We start from the raw sequence: 13,656 nt of genomic DNA, 5'->3' as shown, positions 1-13,656 counted from the left end.
CAAGGATATATCCCGTGTTTCTCCGAAAATAAGCCATACCCCGAAAATAAGCCATAGTGATAGGCAGTTTAACCTTGTAGGTTAAACTGTACCATACTTAATAAAAAAATTAAGACATCCCCTGAAAATAAAGTTTGTTTTTTGAGGAAAAATAAATATAAGACGGTGTCTTATTTTTGGAGAAACACGGCATATATCCTCAGTGCATTCGTTGTTTTCTCTCTCTCTCTCTCTCTCTCTCTCTCTCTCTCTCTATATATATATATATATATATGGAAACAATGCACTGAGGAAAGGCTAAGCCAGAGAAAAGGTTTCTGAACTTGCTTCTAATGAAGATCTGCCTGGCTATCCAACATTCATTCTTAACTATATTTGGTTATAGGAAGCTGCTTCCATCGCATCAGGAACTGCTTCCATTCTGCAACTCCTGCAACTGGGGCCCCAAACACACTGCCTCCACTGACATGTTCCATACCTATCACACACATCCCCAACGCAGCAAAATCCCTACATTAAAACAAGAGTCATCTGCTCTGTCAGTTTTTAAAGCTCTGACTCATCTGCTTCCCTCTTTCTCTTTAAGGCTAAAGCAAGCAAGCGAGTAAAGACCTAAGAGTAAAGACCTAAGAAGAAAACCTAACTTCTAGAGTCTCAGGTAAGCAGATTTTACCAAAGATCTTTCCTGTATTCTAAAGGGAGACATTTTGCTGCCTAGAATCAGTGCGTTCTTCCAGGGGAGAAAGGGAGCTGCAACACTGCTAGACAGAGTTCAGCTGCTGCAACGCAGCTGCTACTTGTAGAAAAGGCTACGGATTTCCTCTCATGCCTCCAAAACCAGCAGATCCTACTACTAATCTACTTCCCTACATTCTCAGACATAGTCTCATTAACTGTTTCTTCATCCAGTCAGAATATGCAAGAGGATCTCCAATCTGCAATAATCAACATCTTTAGCTTACATAGAAGTCAAATGTCCCACTTCAGCTTAGCCATTGCAGAAAACTGAAGGATTCTTAACACCTAAGCTCACACGATTTTTCCTGGAGCAAGGGTTTACACAATGTTGGGAGAGTCAGACAGGATTTCAATGATCATGTCGTGGGAAATTATGAAGCTCTTACAGATATTCCAGTAACTACCTGCCCTGTCTGGAAATCCAACTGTTCATTCTAGTGGTCTGCAACATCAACACAATTAGCAAGCTGGTTCACTTACAACCATATCAGTGCAGAGGCCCTTTCAAAATGCTCTGAAAACTTTAAGAGTGATTTTTGACCAAGAGCAGGATTCCAGCATTTATGGAATATAAACCAAGCAAGTAAATGCAACACTTCAAAATCCAATTCCTGAAAGTAAATGGACAATAGATGTAGTTCAGATTCACCCTAACAAGTCTGTACTGAATGTGCAATACAGGTCATCAGGTCTGGTCCTTATGGCTTCTTGCTGCTGACATGTGTCAGTGAACTAAGAAAACTAACTTTAAGACATTTAAGAAATTAGGAAGACAGAAGTTAAGCAGAACAGACACTAATTACATATACAGTGGTACCTTGGTTTGCAACAGTTTTGGATTACAACCACATCAAACCCAGAAGTGCGTGTCCCTTTTTTGGATTACAACCCCCACCCCACCCTTTTTTTGAGGCCCCATTGGCGAAAGCGCGCCTTGGGTTACAACCTGTTTTGGTTTACAACCAGACCTCCAGAACGGATTATGGTTGTAAAGCAAGGTACCACCGTAAAGGTAATAAGACTGCAAAGTAGGGGTTTCCTCCCTCTGAATGTGTGTAGATAAACTATCCTTCAAAAGCCAATGTTTCCAGTGAAATAGACCGCTGTGCCCAAATTCTCATGCTGCAATAAATTAAGGTGCCAGGGGACTATCTTCTTTTCTGTTATGAACTACTATTCTGAAAGATGCAGTCTGGTTAACCATTCAACTACGTTGCATTTAAAAGGAGGGAAAGCACTTTAAAGATATTACAGGTTATAACTGAAGACTAGGGATGGATTGACTATGGTACAGAGCTGTTAAACGCCTGACTTTACTAGAGAAACCTTCATGCCCTGGCATGCTATAAGTGTTAAGGTGGAGTGCAGCATGTTGGGATTTGTAGTGTATACTAGCCAGCAATGCATACCGGTACTTAAAACAAGCTACTGCAGATCCGCCTCTGACAAGTTTTCAGTGCAACCACCCCTCTGACTGGACTTTGCTAAAATTTACCAGGCTATAGATATATTATATTCTCTTTTTAATGTCTGCGTGGGAAACCTATGGTCCTCCAGCTGTTTTGGGGACTACAGGTCTCATAATTCCTGACCATTAGCCATTCTAGCTCATGTCCAACATGTGGAAGGTCACAGGTTCCCCATTCTTGATATAGGACAGAGGTTCAAGCCTCAAGTTCTCTCCAGTTTCACAGATTTCCCCCCACATATGGAGATGTACAGTCAGATCACCAATATTAAGTCACTGAAGAGTGACTTATCTTCAGAATTTGTCAGCAAGCCACTGAAAGAATACACCACAAAAATACTATTCATAGTACATATTTAATTAGAATAAGGGGCAGTTTTGTGGTAAACAAATTCCAAATAGTATTTTACTTTCACTTTAGTAGTATTGTACACACATAGCATGAGACACTGAGCCCACCCAAAGAAAGGTATGACACCACAAAATCGCAAAAGGAGGAAAATACTACCCCCATTTCACAGAAACAAGACTTTTCCAGAAAGGTGAAGCTAACAAAGCTGGGAAGTGACCCAAATTTACTAAAAGATCAACAGAAAAACCTAACTAAAAAAACCAACAGAAGTTTTCAGCACCCAAGTTAATTCTAGTTTTTAAAACTACTGACTATCAACTGACGTAGTTCAACTAGTACAAATCTGTGTACAAAAGATTATTTCTATTTTATCAAACCTATTTCAGTCATAGCTTAAGTCAATTAAGAACAGATTGAAGCTAATCCGAAATAAGCTATTCTTAACACCAAAGCAAGTGTCCAGTCAAGGTTGGCATCACTTAAAACCAGTACAAGCAATATTATGAATTTTAGGTTTCAATTCCAACCCAACTTACCTGGGTGGGAATAAGCTCATTGAACTCAATAGGATTTACTTCTGAGCAGATATGGTTAGAATTGTGTTGTAAGGTACTAAGTACAGTATCAAGAAATGAGCCCCATCACTGCTGCCCCATCTCCAACTGTCCTCTTAACAATCATAACTGCCGCTGAAACACATTTGATGTGAAAATATCAGGTCGGTACCGTATTTGGCAACTCCCATGACAACACAGTTTACAGACTTTCAACATGCATTCAAGCAGACTTGGGAACACAACTCAAGTTTATCTCCAGGTGCAAGCCTGACCTAGGTTGTAACACACGACAGACAGGTCAGGGCACCCAAGGAGTCCCCAAAAATATATTTTTAAAAAACAGAAGATACATTCAAACTACCGGAGGGTTCCCACAACTCTCCACTTCATCCATGGAAATGTTTCAAAACAAACTAGGAAATTTAGCCCACAAGCAATCAGGGGGAGCAGCATTTATAGCATTTATTAAAACAAGTGCCTACAGTAATATACACTGCAGTTCAACTGATGCAACCAAGAACATAGACCCCAGTAATCTTCAGTAAGCCACAATTTCTCTACTTTATATCCCAAACTACATGAGATTTATGAACTACTATGCCATAGGGTTGAAGGGCAATGATGATAGGATGAAATGATCATTCAAGTATATCAGACATCTAGGGGAAGAGCAGAAGTAACACAGATGTGACAATTTGTGACAAGGAACAAAGTGAAACTGACTGAAATGTGATACCACTCATCTACTTGTGTCTCAAAAACAATAATTTAATACCTGGTGCTGGTATGTATATTCTTCGCCCCCCTCTCCACAACACATCCAACTTGATTTATACATGGTAAAGGAAGTTATACACTGGTCTATAGCATTAGTATTACCAGCACTTATCAGCAACAGCACTAATAGTATTAGTAAATTAGTCCTGGACTATAGTTCACAGAAAGTATAAACAAGAATAAAACTGACAATGGAGGTTAAAGGTGTAGTTTCCTCCTCCTGCCCCTCTAAAAACGACCTACTTTCTGGACAATCTTATAGCCTGCCATAGGTCTACAGCAGGCATCCCCAAACTTAGGCCCTCCAGATGTTTTAGACTACAATTCCCATCTTCCCCGACCACTGGTCCTGTTAGCTAGGGATCATGGGAGTTGTAGGCCAAAACATCTGGAGGGCTGCAGTTTGGGGGTGCCTGGTCTACAGCATAGGACACAAATCTGGATAACATAGGACTTTCCAAATGTTATAAGATTAGGTAACCTAGAAATGAATTTTGTTTGACAGTAATGAGGAACCCATATTATGAAATTTCAAAAACGTTCTTGTGACCTGCATCTGAGGAGTGGTCCACATGGCTAGGAGCACTCTTCATGCCACACTTTCTGTGTTATATGGCTCAAAATATCCATTTTCTAGCCCAGGTTTAGCTGACAATTTTGTCATGGCATAGGATGCAATAGAATCTAACTGACACACCTTGAGGTCCATGGGCCCTGAAGGACTAACAGGAGTAAACTTGTCTTCATCAAAAAACAGCAGCAGCTACAGCTTTAAACATGAGGTGTTGCTTTTAGTCACTCTTGCATAATTTCCTAAAGTTGCATTCAACTAGCAACTTGTCAGTTCTTCGTTTCACTCTTTCAATCCAGAGAGAGAAAGGCATGAAGATTTTAAAAACATTTCAGAATAAGAAATGCTTGAGCAGCTTTCACATGGCTTTCCATCATGGGTGTACCCAGCGAGGGGCGGGGGGCAGCTGCCCCCCGCAAAGCAAAAAAAAATAAAAAAATCACCGTATTTTACGGACTATAACCCACACCTTTTCCCTCCGAAAACTGAAGGGGAAAAGTTGCTGCGGGTTATGCCAGCGACAGGAACGGGGGGGGGGGAGAGAAGCAGCCCGAAATTGGGCTGTTTTCGCCCCCTCTGCGGCTGCAGCCAGCAACATGAACGTTGGGGGGGGGAGAAGCATGGGAGGAGCAGCCTGAGCTGGGGGGGCAGACGGGAGCTCCATCCTTCCTTCCCCCCTCTTTCTTTCCTTTTTTCTCTCTCTCCCTCCCTTCTCTCTCTCTCTCTTTCACCCACCCCTTCTTTCTTTCCTTCCTTCCTTCCTTCCTCCTTTCTCTCTCTTCCCTCCCTCCCCCCCTATCTCTTCCCCTCTCTTGCCCCCCCCCCAGTTTTGATCCTGGGTACGCCCCTGCTTTCCATGCTCTCCAGCAAATTTCATATCTGGGGCTATAGTATGAATGCACAAAGCCTCCACTATATAATACATGCCAAAACAAACTCTTTTAGTGGTAAACAAGTTAATCTGCACATTATAAATTGATTGAGCATACTATAAAAGCACTGACTAAGTAACTGTTGAATACTGTCAGTGTGGAAAAGGGAAGGAATCCTCCCTAATTAGAATAGTGTTAAACTTCCACCCCTGGTTTCGTTCAGCCAAAAGGTTTTTTAAAAAAAGCTGTGGTTTTCAATCCATCTGTATGTACAGAAGTACACTTTTCTCAGTTCTTCCAGATAAAAAGGACCAGGCCTAGTGAAATGACATTAAAGTTTTTCCCCCCAAATTTTCCTCTGCTATGATGGCTTGTAAGCACTCACTAACCGTTTGCAATCCATATGCTAGAAGCAACTGCCAGAGATTGCCATTCCTTTGGGATACTGAAATACCTCAGAAACAGAGAAATCCCTACTCTACTATGGTTCTAATGAACAAGCAGTAAAGCAGAAGGAGATATAGATAGATGAAAAATATTCTTCTTTGAAAATACACTACCACCACATAAGTCCCATTTTTTTTTCTCTGAAAGAGATTTGTTAAACCAGCTGTTAGAATAACTGAAAAGCCTGATATTTGCTAATTAAAGTATTCAAGACTGGGTTCTTAATTTTAAAAGATTCAAGCACAACATTTAGGCTACCCCTTATCATTTATCTGGGATAAGGCATCAGTGCAGCAAGAACCCTGGTAATCCAGGCTCAAAAATAGTGAAGAACATAGAAAGACTGTAAAAACTTACATTGCCTAACTTTCTATTTTTAAAAGTCACACAAATTAGATGTACAGGAAGTGAGACTATAAGCAACTGTTTTTGTCTTCAGCAGGGATGCCCCCCCCAAAATAAATGAATTCCAGAACTCAAGGAATCCATTCAAGTGCCTCTTCTGCACTAGTGTAGTCCCACTGTCCATCAGAGAAAATTGCTCCAGAATTGTCCCTAATATGAATAAAATTTGCCTGGACAATGACTAACTTTTCATTTTCTCAAATCCTATGTATTTATTTTCAATTGTTAATACTTGAAAGCCTGTTCCTTATCTGTTAGCTATTATTCAAATTGAGTAGCCAACCTTTATCAATTTCATTCAGTTCCTCCACCTAATGGGGTAAGCTCTTTGCTAACACCGTTCCAATTAAAGCCATTTGTTCAATACTGGTTTCTATTGCCCTTATGTTTTCTACAAGTCAACATCCCCACAAAACTGCATTGTTGTAGTGTTATTGCAGTCTGGCTTAAGGGACCAAAATGTGTGCTACATAACATACAAAGGTCACCAAGCATCTTAATGCAGGCAACCACACCAGTGTGACTTACAAACTGAAATTCCATTTGATAAAAGGTGTGAAATTGGGGACAAAAGTGCAATTCCATGGATCTTGACTGTTTTCACACTCTAATACCACATTCTGTAGAATTCTATCAGTTATATTTTATCTGCACAATCATAATGAATTTCAGGAGCCAAAATGCTTTTTCTGTGCAGCCTGAACAGGAACAGTGAACAATGTTAAAGTTAATTGTTGTAGCTTGTCTTCACTTACCCCACCCCACTGCCCTGCTCACAGTTGTGAAGACTACAGTATTCTTACATCATGAATGGTCCATGTCACCATTTAAGCAAAAGAAGTAGAATATATATATGGACTGTTCCTGGATAAAGTTCTCAAAGTTCTTAACCTAGATTAAGGTTGTCATCTGTACAAGCCAGATATTTAACTAATAATCAATCACAGTCAGTCCATCATTTGAAGAAAAAAAAGACTTTAGAGCCATCTTTCCTCAAAATAGCAACTACATGTAGACATTCCATTTTGGTGACTGCAACATTGGTTTAAGGAGCCATCTGCCCCCTAGCTTATATATCTGAGTTTCTAACAACAATTATGATGTGACAAAATAATGTTCTGAATGAGAAAAGGAATGACTCTACGAAAGGGGCATCAAACACAAGTAGGTTGAAAGGCTCAGCGGATACTCAGAAGCCACATGCTCCCTGGCATGCTCCTTAATATACTTAAGCTTCTAATTTAGAGGGAAGGGAGCAAAGAGTTGACTGATAACAGGGTATCCCAGCCTTGAAAACAGTTTAATATTTTCTGTGGAATACAGAAGAGGAGCTCCCAGGCCATGTTGAAGACCAATGAAGGATCTCCCTACAATTACCGTAATTCTGTTTGTATCCTCCTGAATGGAACATGCAGTCATTAGCTCCATTTCAGTGGTATTCAGAAATGATATTCAAGTGAATACTAAAGAACTTTGGGCACTGCTCACTGACAAGCTCAATGGTCTATTGCAGTTGCTTTGGAGCAGGGAACAGGTGGCACACATTTTTGCCTTTATCTGCTGCCCTTTGTATTGCTTTACTGCTGTTTTTACAACCAGTTAGGAAACTATCATCAAACTGCTTACTCTGGAAGTATTATTTCCAAATGAGCTCAACAGAATCACTCTAAAAGCCACTTCAAGGGTTACAGTGGTCTTCAGTATCATAGCTAAAATTAATAGAAAAGCACTGTAAAGTTTTTTTTTTAAAAAAATGTAGCATCTGAGTCAAGCATTTTCTAGCAAAAACATTCATTTTCCTAGAACCAGCTAATACCCTTGACACTCAAGGTGCAGAAACATCAATAATTTTATCAGGATTCCTGCAACTGTGTGACGGGAGGAGAAAACCAGCATGTATGGTTATTAGGGCTCCTAACATTTTGGGTCTCAGGAATATGAGTTATTTTTTCAGTTTTACAAATAATATTTCTAATTTCAAATATACCGTACTGTTCAGATCATTTTCAATATGAGAATCATTTGTACTCAGTCACTCATTGTAGGATAACACTGCCTAGCACAGCAATACAAATATCTTTCTTCATAACAGAAATCTGCCAAAATGAGTTGCAGCCTAGACTTAGGTGTTAAAGCAGCTCTGCGGGTTAAAAAAACCAACACTTTTTAATATGAAAGACTCTGCAGCTTCTTTTTGCATTAATGTCATATTATGAAACCAGGATGCAATTTTAAAGTGTCATAGTTTTCAGTATAAACCATCACAAATGCCACCCCTTAATGTAGGCAAATCGTGCCAGATTATTCTGGTGTTTAAGGAACATTTTCAAGGGTGTTTAACATCTATTCCAGGGGTTCTCAAAACCACAATCCTAACAGCCTCCACCAAAACCAACCAAATCAGAGATTTAGCAAGCATAATCACTTAAGTCCTAGACAAATGGATCAAATCATGGTTGAGGGGAACACAAGATGTGTAAACATATAATGGCACTTGCAAGGAAAGCTCCCCTCCCCCTCCATATTGTCAGTTATGGATATTAGGCAACTGCCCATGTTTTACCAACCAGAGGAGGGCACCTCAGCACTCTTCTTACTCCCTGACAGAGCCAGCACACAAGACAATGTCAAGGAGGAGCTCTGTCTTCCCCTTACAACTGCCAGTGTCTCCTTAAGAAAGCCTGCATCATCACAATGTTTAACCATGGGATTAGACCAGGCATCCCCAAACTTCGGCCCTCCAGATGTTTTGGCCTACAACTCCCATGATCCCTAGGTAACAGCTAACAGTGGTCAGGGATGATGGGAAGTGTAGTCCAAAACATCTGGATGGCCGACGTTTGGGGATGCCTGGATTAGACTATGGTGACTAAGATTTCAGGAAGCAAGTATATTAATTAGCTAAAAAAGCCAATGCAATTCTGGGCTGCATCAATAGGAGTATAGCATCTAGATCAAGGGAAGTAATAGTACCACTGTATTCTGCTCTGGTCAGACCTCACCTGGAGTATTGTGTCCAGTTCTGGGCACCACAGTTCAAGAAGGATACTGATAAGCTGGAACGTGTCCAGAAGAGGGCAACCAAAATGGTCAAAGGCCTGGAAACGATGCCTTATGAGGAACGGCTTAGGGAGCTGGGTATGTTTAGCCTGGAGAAGAGAAGGTTAAGGGGTGATATGATAACCATGTTCAAATATATAAAAGGATGTCATATAAAGGAGGGAGAAAGGTTGTTTTCTGCTGCTCCAGAGAAGCGGACACGGAGCAACGGATTCAAACTACAAGAAAGAAAATTCCACCTAAACATTAGGAAGAACTTCCTGACAGTAAGAGCTGTTCGGCAGTGGAATTTGCTGCCAAGGAGTGTGGTGGAGTCTCCTTCTTTGGAGGTCTTTAAGCAGAGGCTTGACAGCCATCTGTCAGGAATGCTTTGATGGTGTTTCCTGCTTGGCAGGGGGTTGGACTGGATGGCCCTTGTGGTCTCTTCCAACTCTATGATTCTATGATTCTATGAAAGCACCACAATACTTGAGCAGGAGCAGATATTTATAAGCACTAGAAATAGACCACTGTTGTATTGTACTTATACGGGGAAACAGTGTACTTGTTGTAAACCTGCCTCAAGCAGATCCATGTATGCTTTGCCCAGGTACCTATGGGGCCATTCTTTCTAATGGGCTCTGCTGCCACTTGCAAAATGTGTCATATTTTGACTGCACTCTCTGAATGGAAAATCCTCTCAGCGCTAGGAGGCTAGTGTCTGCTGCACACACCCATTGCACAAAGCAGAAATTCCTGTCAATAAGGCAAATGGGGCCCAGTCAATGTAAGGGGAGGAAAGAGACCTACAAACAATAAGCAAAGCATCTGGCTCGCTGATTTACTGGAAGGGAAGCTAAAGTCAGACAAACTGTACTCGCAGTGCTGCATCTCCCACTTCAGAAAGGCTATAAAGGAGACAGGCATCCCTGGGTATTCAGGCCAAATCCTAAAAGCAGTCCCAAAGACTGTGACACAGGGATGGGTGAAAACTAAATTTGCATTATCCTAGTTGAAAGCTTGCATGCCTGAGAAAGAAGAGTCCCCTCTCAATGCACGAACCAGCTATCTCCTAAGTGCAGCACTAATGGAGGTTGTGCTGCTGCCCTTCCCTGGAGACAGCAGCCAACACTACTGAAGCTTCTCACGTAGCAACCAGAGCTCCAGAGCCAACATTAGCTGCTTGTCAAGGCTCTGAACGTTCACCCACAGGATCCAAAGCAAAGCAACAACCTCGGTCACCTCTGCGCTGCAAGACATAGCTAGCAAAACCGACTTCCTGGGCCAGCTGGAGGGGGGGAGGGGGAAGACTGCCTGATGTCACCTTCATAGGTGAAAAGGGAGAGTCCTGAACGCCATTAAGGAAGTAGTACGTCTTTGTCTAGTCTGTAACCCATATCCTCAAGTGTCGACAGCTCATTTGGAAAACATTTTTGCAATCAGGCCTATGTCTTTACTGCCAAAAATCATGGGTTTTGAGGCCATGGCCCCATCCCCCTACAATACAAAACCAATTCATTGTGCTGCCCACAGCCTCTGCCTGAGTGAGCCTTAAATACTCCAATTACATAATGGGCCAGGGAGAGAAACTGCAGGAGGCCACACTGCAAGGGCCATTATCTCCTTAAAGTAACACCAACCTCAGCAAAAGGAATCCCAGTAGCATATTTTGCTCCATTCTGCAAAAAAATCTCCCTGCTGCCTGAAGTACAGGAGACCCCACTGGGTAACTGCACAGACCAAAACCTCTCACAGCTAGGTACCTCACAAGGAAGACGCTCCTGACATTCTCTAACCCCACCAGCTACTTCCCAGATTACTAAACAAACCGTTCCCCAAAACTGTAAAAAGGATTTTTGTCTCAGTACAAGGGAGCTCTGTTTCAAGTAGCAGGCCACTGGCACCCCAAGGACAAGCTGCTAAAGACAAGAGTGGGGGGAGACTATGACGACCTTGCCCACAGCACTATTATTGTGTTTACAAGGGGCTGTGTTACCAATTAAGATGCAGAGATCAATGCAAGAAAACCGAAAAAAGTACCCTGATAGAGCATACACGTCAGACAATGAAAAAGTTGGGGGAGGGGGTCCATACTGCAGCCTCCAGCAGCAGGCAAGGGAAAAGGAGAAGAGGATTATTAAAGTGCACCACCATCGCCACACAAGCACCATGAGAAAGCAGAAAATGCAGGTCAAACACCTCCTCCCCCGTTGCCTGAAGGAGCCAGCAAGTCAGAAGCAGACAGCCGAGGAAAGGGAGGGGGCGGGAAGGGAAGGAGCAGCAGCTCAGGGGAAGCTGTTTCAGCACATGGAGGAGGAGGGGTAGAAGCAGAGGGGAGGCAATGGTGAACTCACAGAGGAGCACAGACGGGCGGTCGCACGCACACACACACACACACACACCCTTTCCTGGCAAACAGCTGCTTTGAAGTGGAAGCCATCGTCCCAGAAAGGGATTTTCCCACATTCTCACAGTAGGCTTTCCACAGAAGATTTGACCGGCTACTTCCCCACCTCCAGCACGACCCTGCTCCACACACACACGCACACTGCACCGAGAGAATCCTGCCTGGGAACCCGAAACAGGAATGAATTCAGAGGTTCCTTCAAACACCACCCCTCCCCCCACCCATTCTCTCCCTCCCACAACACACACACACACAGGCCACTCTCCCTCCCACCCTCCAGGACCAGACACGCAGGTTCGCCATGACGCCCCCGCTCTCCTCCAGCGCCTGGCACCGGGCAAGCTCACCCGCACCCCCCACGGCGAGGAAGGTGGGGGATGGGTGGGAGCGAAATGAAAAACAGACCCACCACCTTCCCCACCCCCACCCACCCCGGCTTCCCTCCCTGCGGGAAGACCTCGGCGGGGATTCCCACTCATGGACGCACCCCCAATCTCTCTCTCTCTCTCTCTCACACACACACACACACACGGAGGTATATAGAAATATACACACACACCTATGCACCTTTGGAGGCATCTGGATGTGAAGAGAGGAGTGCGTGTGAATGTATGTGTATATAGATATATATGCACACACAAATATTTATATATATACACACATCCACACACACTCCTCTCTTCACATCCAGATGCCTCCAAAGGCGCAGAGAAACCGGTGTGTCCAACGCAGGCCAGGGAGTGTGACCTCTTTCTTTCCCCTCCACCACCAGCACCCCAACGACATGCGGGAGAGGCCCCACTTCCCCTGGAAGAGCCAGGCTGAGGTACTTCTCTCTCTCGCCCTCCCCACCCCCCACATCCCTAAACCCCCCACAGCAGGGCAGATAATGCATGGAGAGAGTTCCGGGGCAGCTGGAAAGATACGGGAGCTTGAAAGGAGGCGGTGAGAGAAGGGGCTGGAACAGAGGAAGGACCACCGAGAAACAACCCCGGACCACCACCACCACCTCCATAAGTTTCCCGCCCCTCCCCCTCCATGGGTCTCTTTCCCACCCGCCTCCCGCCTTTTGAACGGATGTCCCATCTTCACCCCACACGCCCCCTTTTTCCTGCTCCTCATTTGCCTTAGCTGACCTGTCCGGCCCGTTGCCCGGGCCCCCGGCACTAGGCCCTGCTGGGCGCCACAGTGTTTCCTAGGCGGCAGGCGGGACCGAGAACTCAAGCTCCACAGAGCAGCGGCCACGGCCCCTCCCCCTCCGCGGCACCAGCGAACAGCCAACAGCTCCTCCTCAGCAGGCCGGGCGGAAACGGCACTGAGCGCACGGGGATTCCCAGCGCTGGCGCCAGGGGCGCCCCAGGCACGCCCACCGGCCCTACTCATTGGCCGGCTTTTCCGCGCGATCTCCACCCCCCCCCTCCGCTCTTCCTCCCGCCCCCGCCTCTCCCGCCTCCTCTCCGCCTCCTATTGGGCCCCTTCTCTTAGGGCTGGCGGTCGCTCCCACCCCATCCCCCTGTAAGCCCGAGCGGCCCCAGCCGCCGTCAACTTCGCAGAGGCGCTGCTCTATTGGTTGTTGGAAACGCCACTCGGCTTCGCGTCGGCCTGAGCCAGGGCTATAAAAGCAAGCGCGGCAGCTTTCCCCAGCTCAGAGCAGTGCGGGTGCGGTGGGTGGACGGGTTCCATAATAGAGTTCTGTACAGGTAGGTAGACTACGGCCTGCCGTAGTCTAAACAAAATAAAAAATTCCTTTCAGTAGCACCTTAGAGACCAACTAAGTTTGCTATTGGTATGAGCTTTCGTGTGCATGCACACTTCTTCAGATACCTCTATAGGGAGGAGAGCGAGAGAAACTGTTCAGGGCAGTTCGGCTTCTGCCCGCGCCTCTGCGCACGTGGGTCTGCTGCTCTACGTGCTCAAGGGCGAGGCAATCTTCCGATTGGCTAGCTTTTAGCCAGTCCCACGTGGGGTTAAGTGCTGCTTGGGGACACGTGGCATGGGAGCGGGGAGGGGGAGGGGCCGGGCT

At 44.7% G+C, this 13,656-nt stretch overlaps 1 protein-coding gene across 3 annotated transcripts in view; it reads right to left on the bottom strand.

Annotated features, from left to right (window-relative positions):
• The window catches only part of SETD5 (SET domain containing 5), a 61,884-nt gene extending 48,927 nt beyond the window's left edge, over window positions 1-12,957 (bottom strand). For 2 of the 3 annotated variants that reach the window (XM_035106900.2, XM_035106904.2), the window contains exon 1: window positions 12,770-12,957. The gene's annotated coding sequence lies outside the window, so the exon portion shown is untranslated. Of the gene's footprint in view, window positions 1-9,189; window positions 9,208-12,769 lie in introns of those variants that run through there. The other variant, XM_060271242.1, reaches the window with a different exon arrangement.
• Between the last annotated feature and the right edge of the window lie 699 nt (window positions 12,958-13,656).

Source organism: Zootoca vivipara, chromosome 2 (genome assembly GCF_963506605.1).
Source record: "Zootoca vivipara chromosome 2, rZooViv1.1, whole genome shotgun sequence".
Lineage (NCBI taxonomy): Eukaryota > Metazoa > Chordata > Lepidosauria > Squamata > Lacertidae > Zootoca > Zootoca vivipara.
The sequence above is the reverse complement of the archived record's forward strand: the minus strand, read 5'-3'. Positions and strand labels throughout refer to the sequence as shown.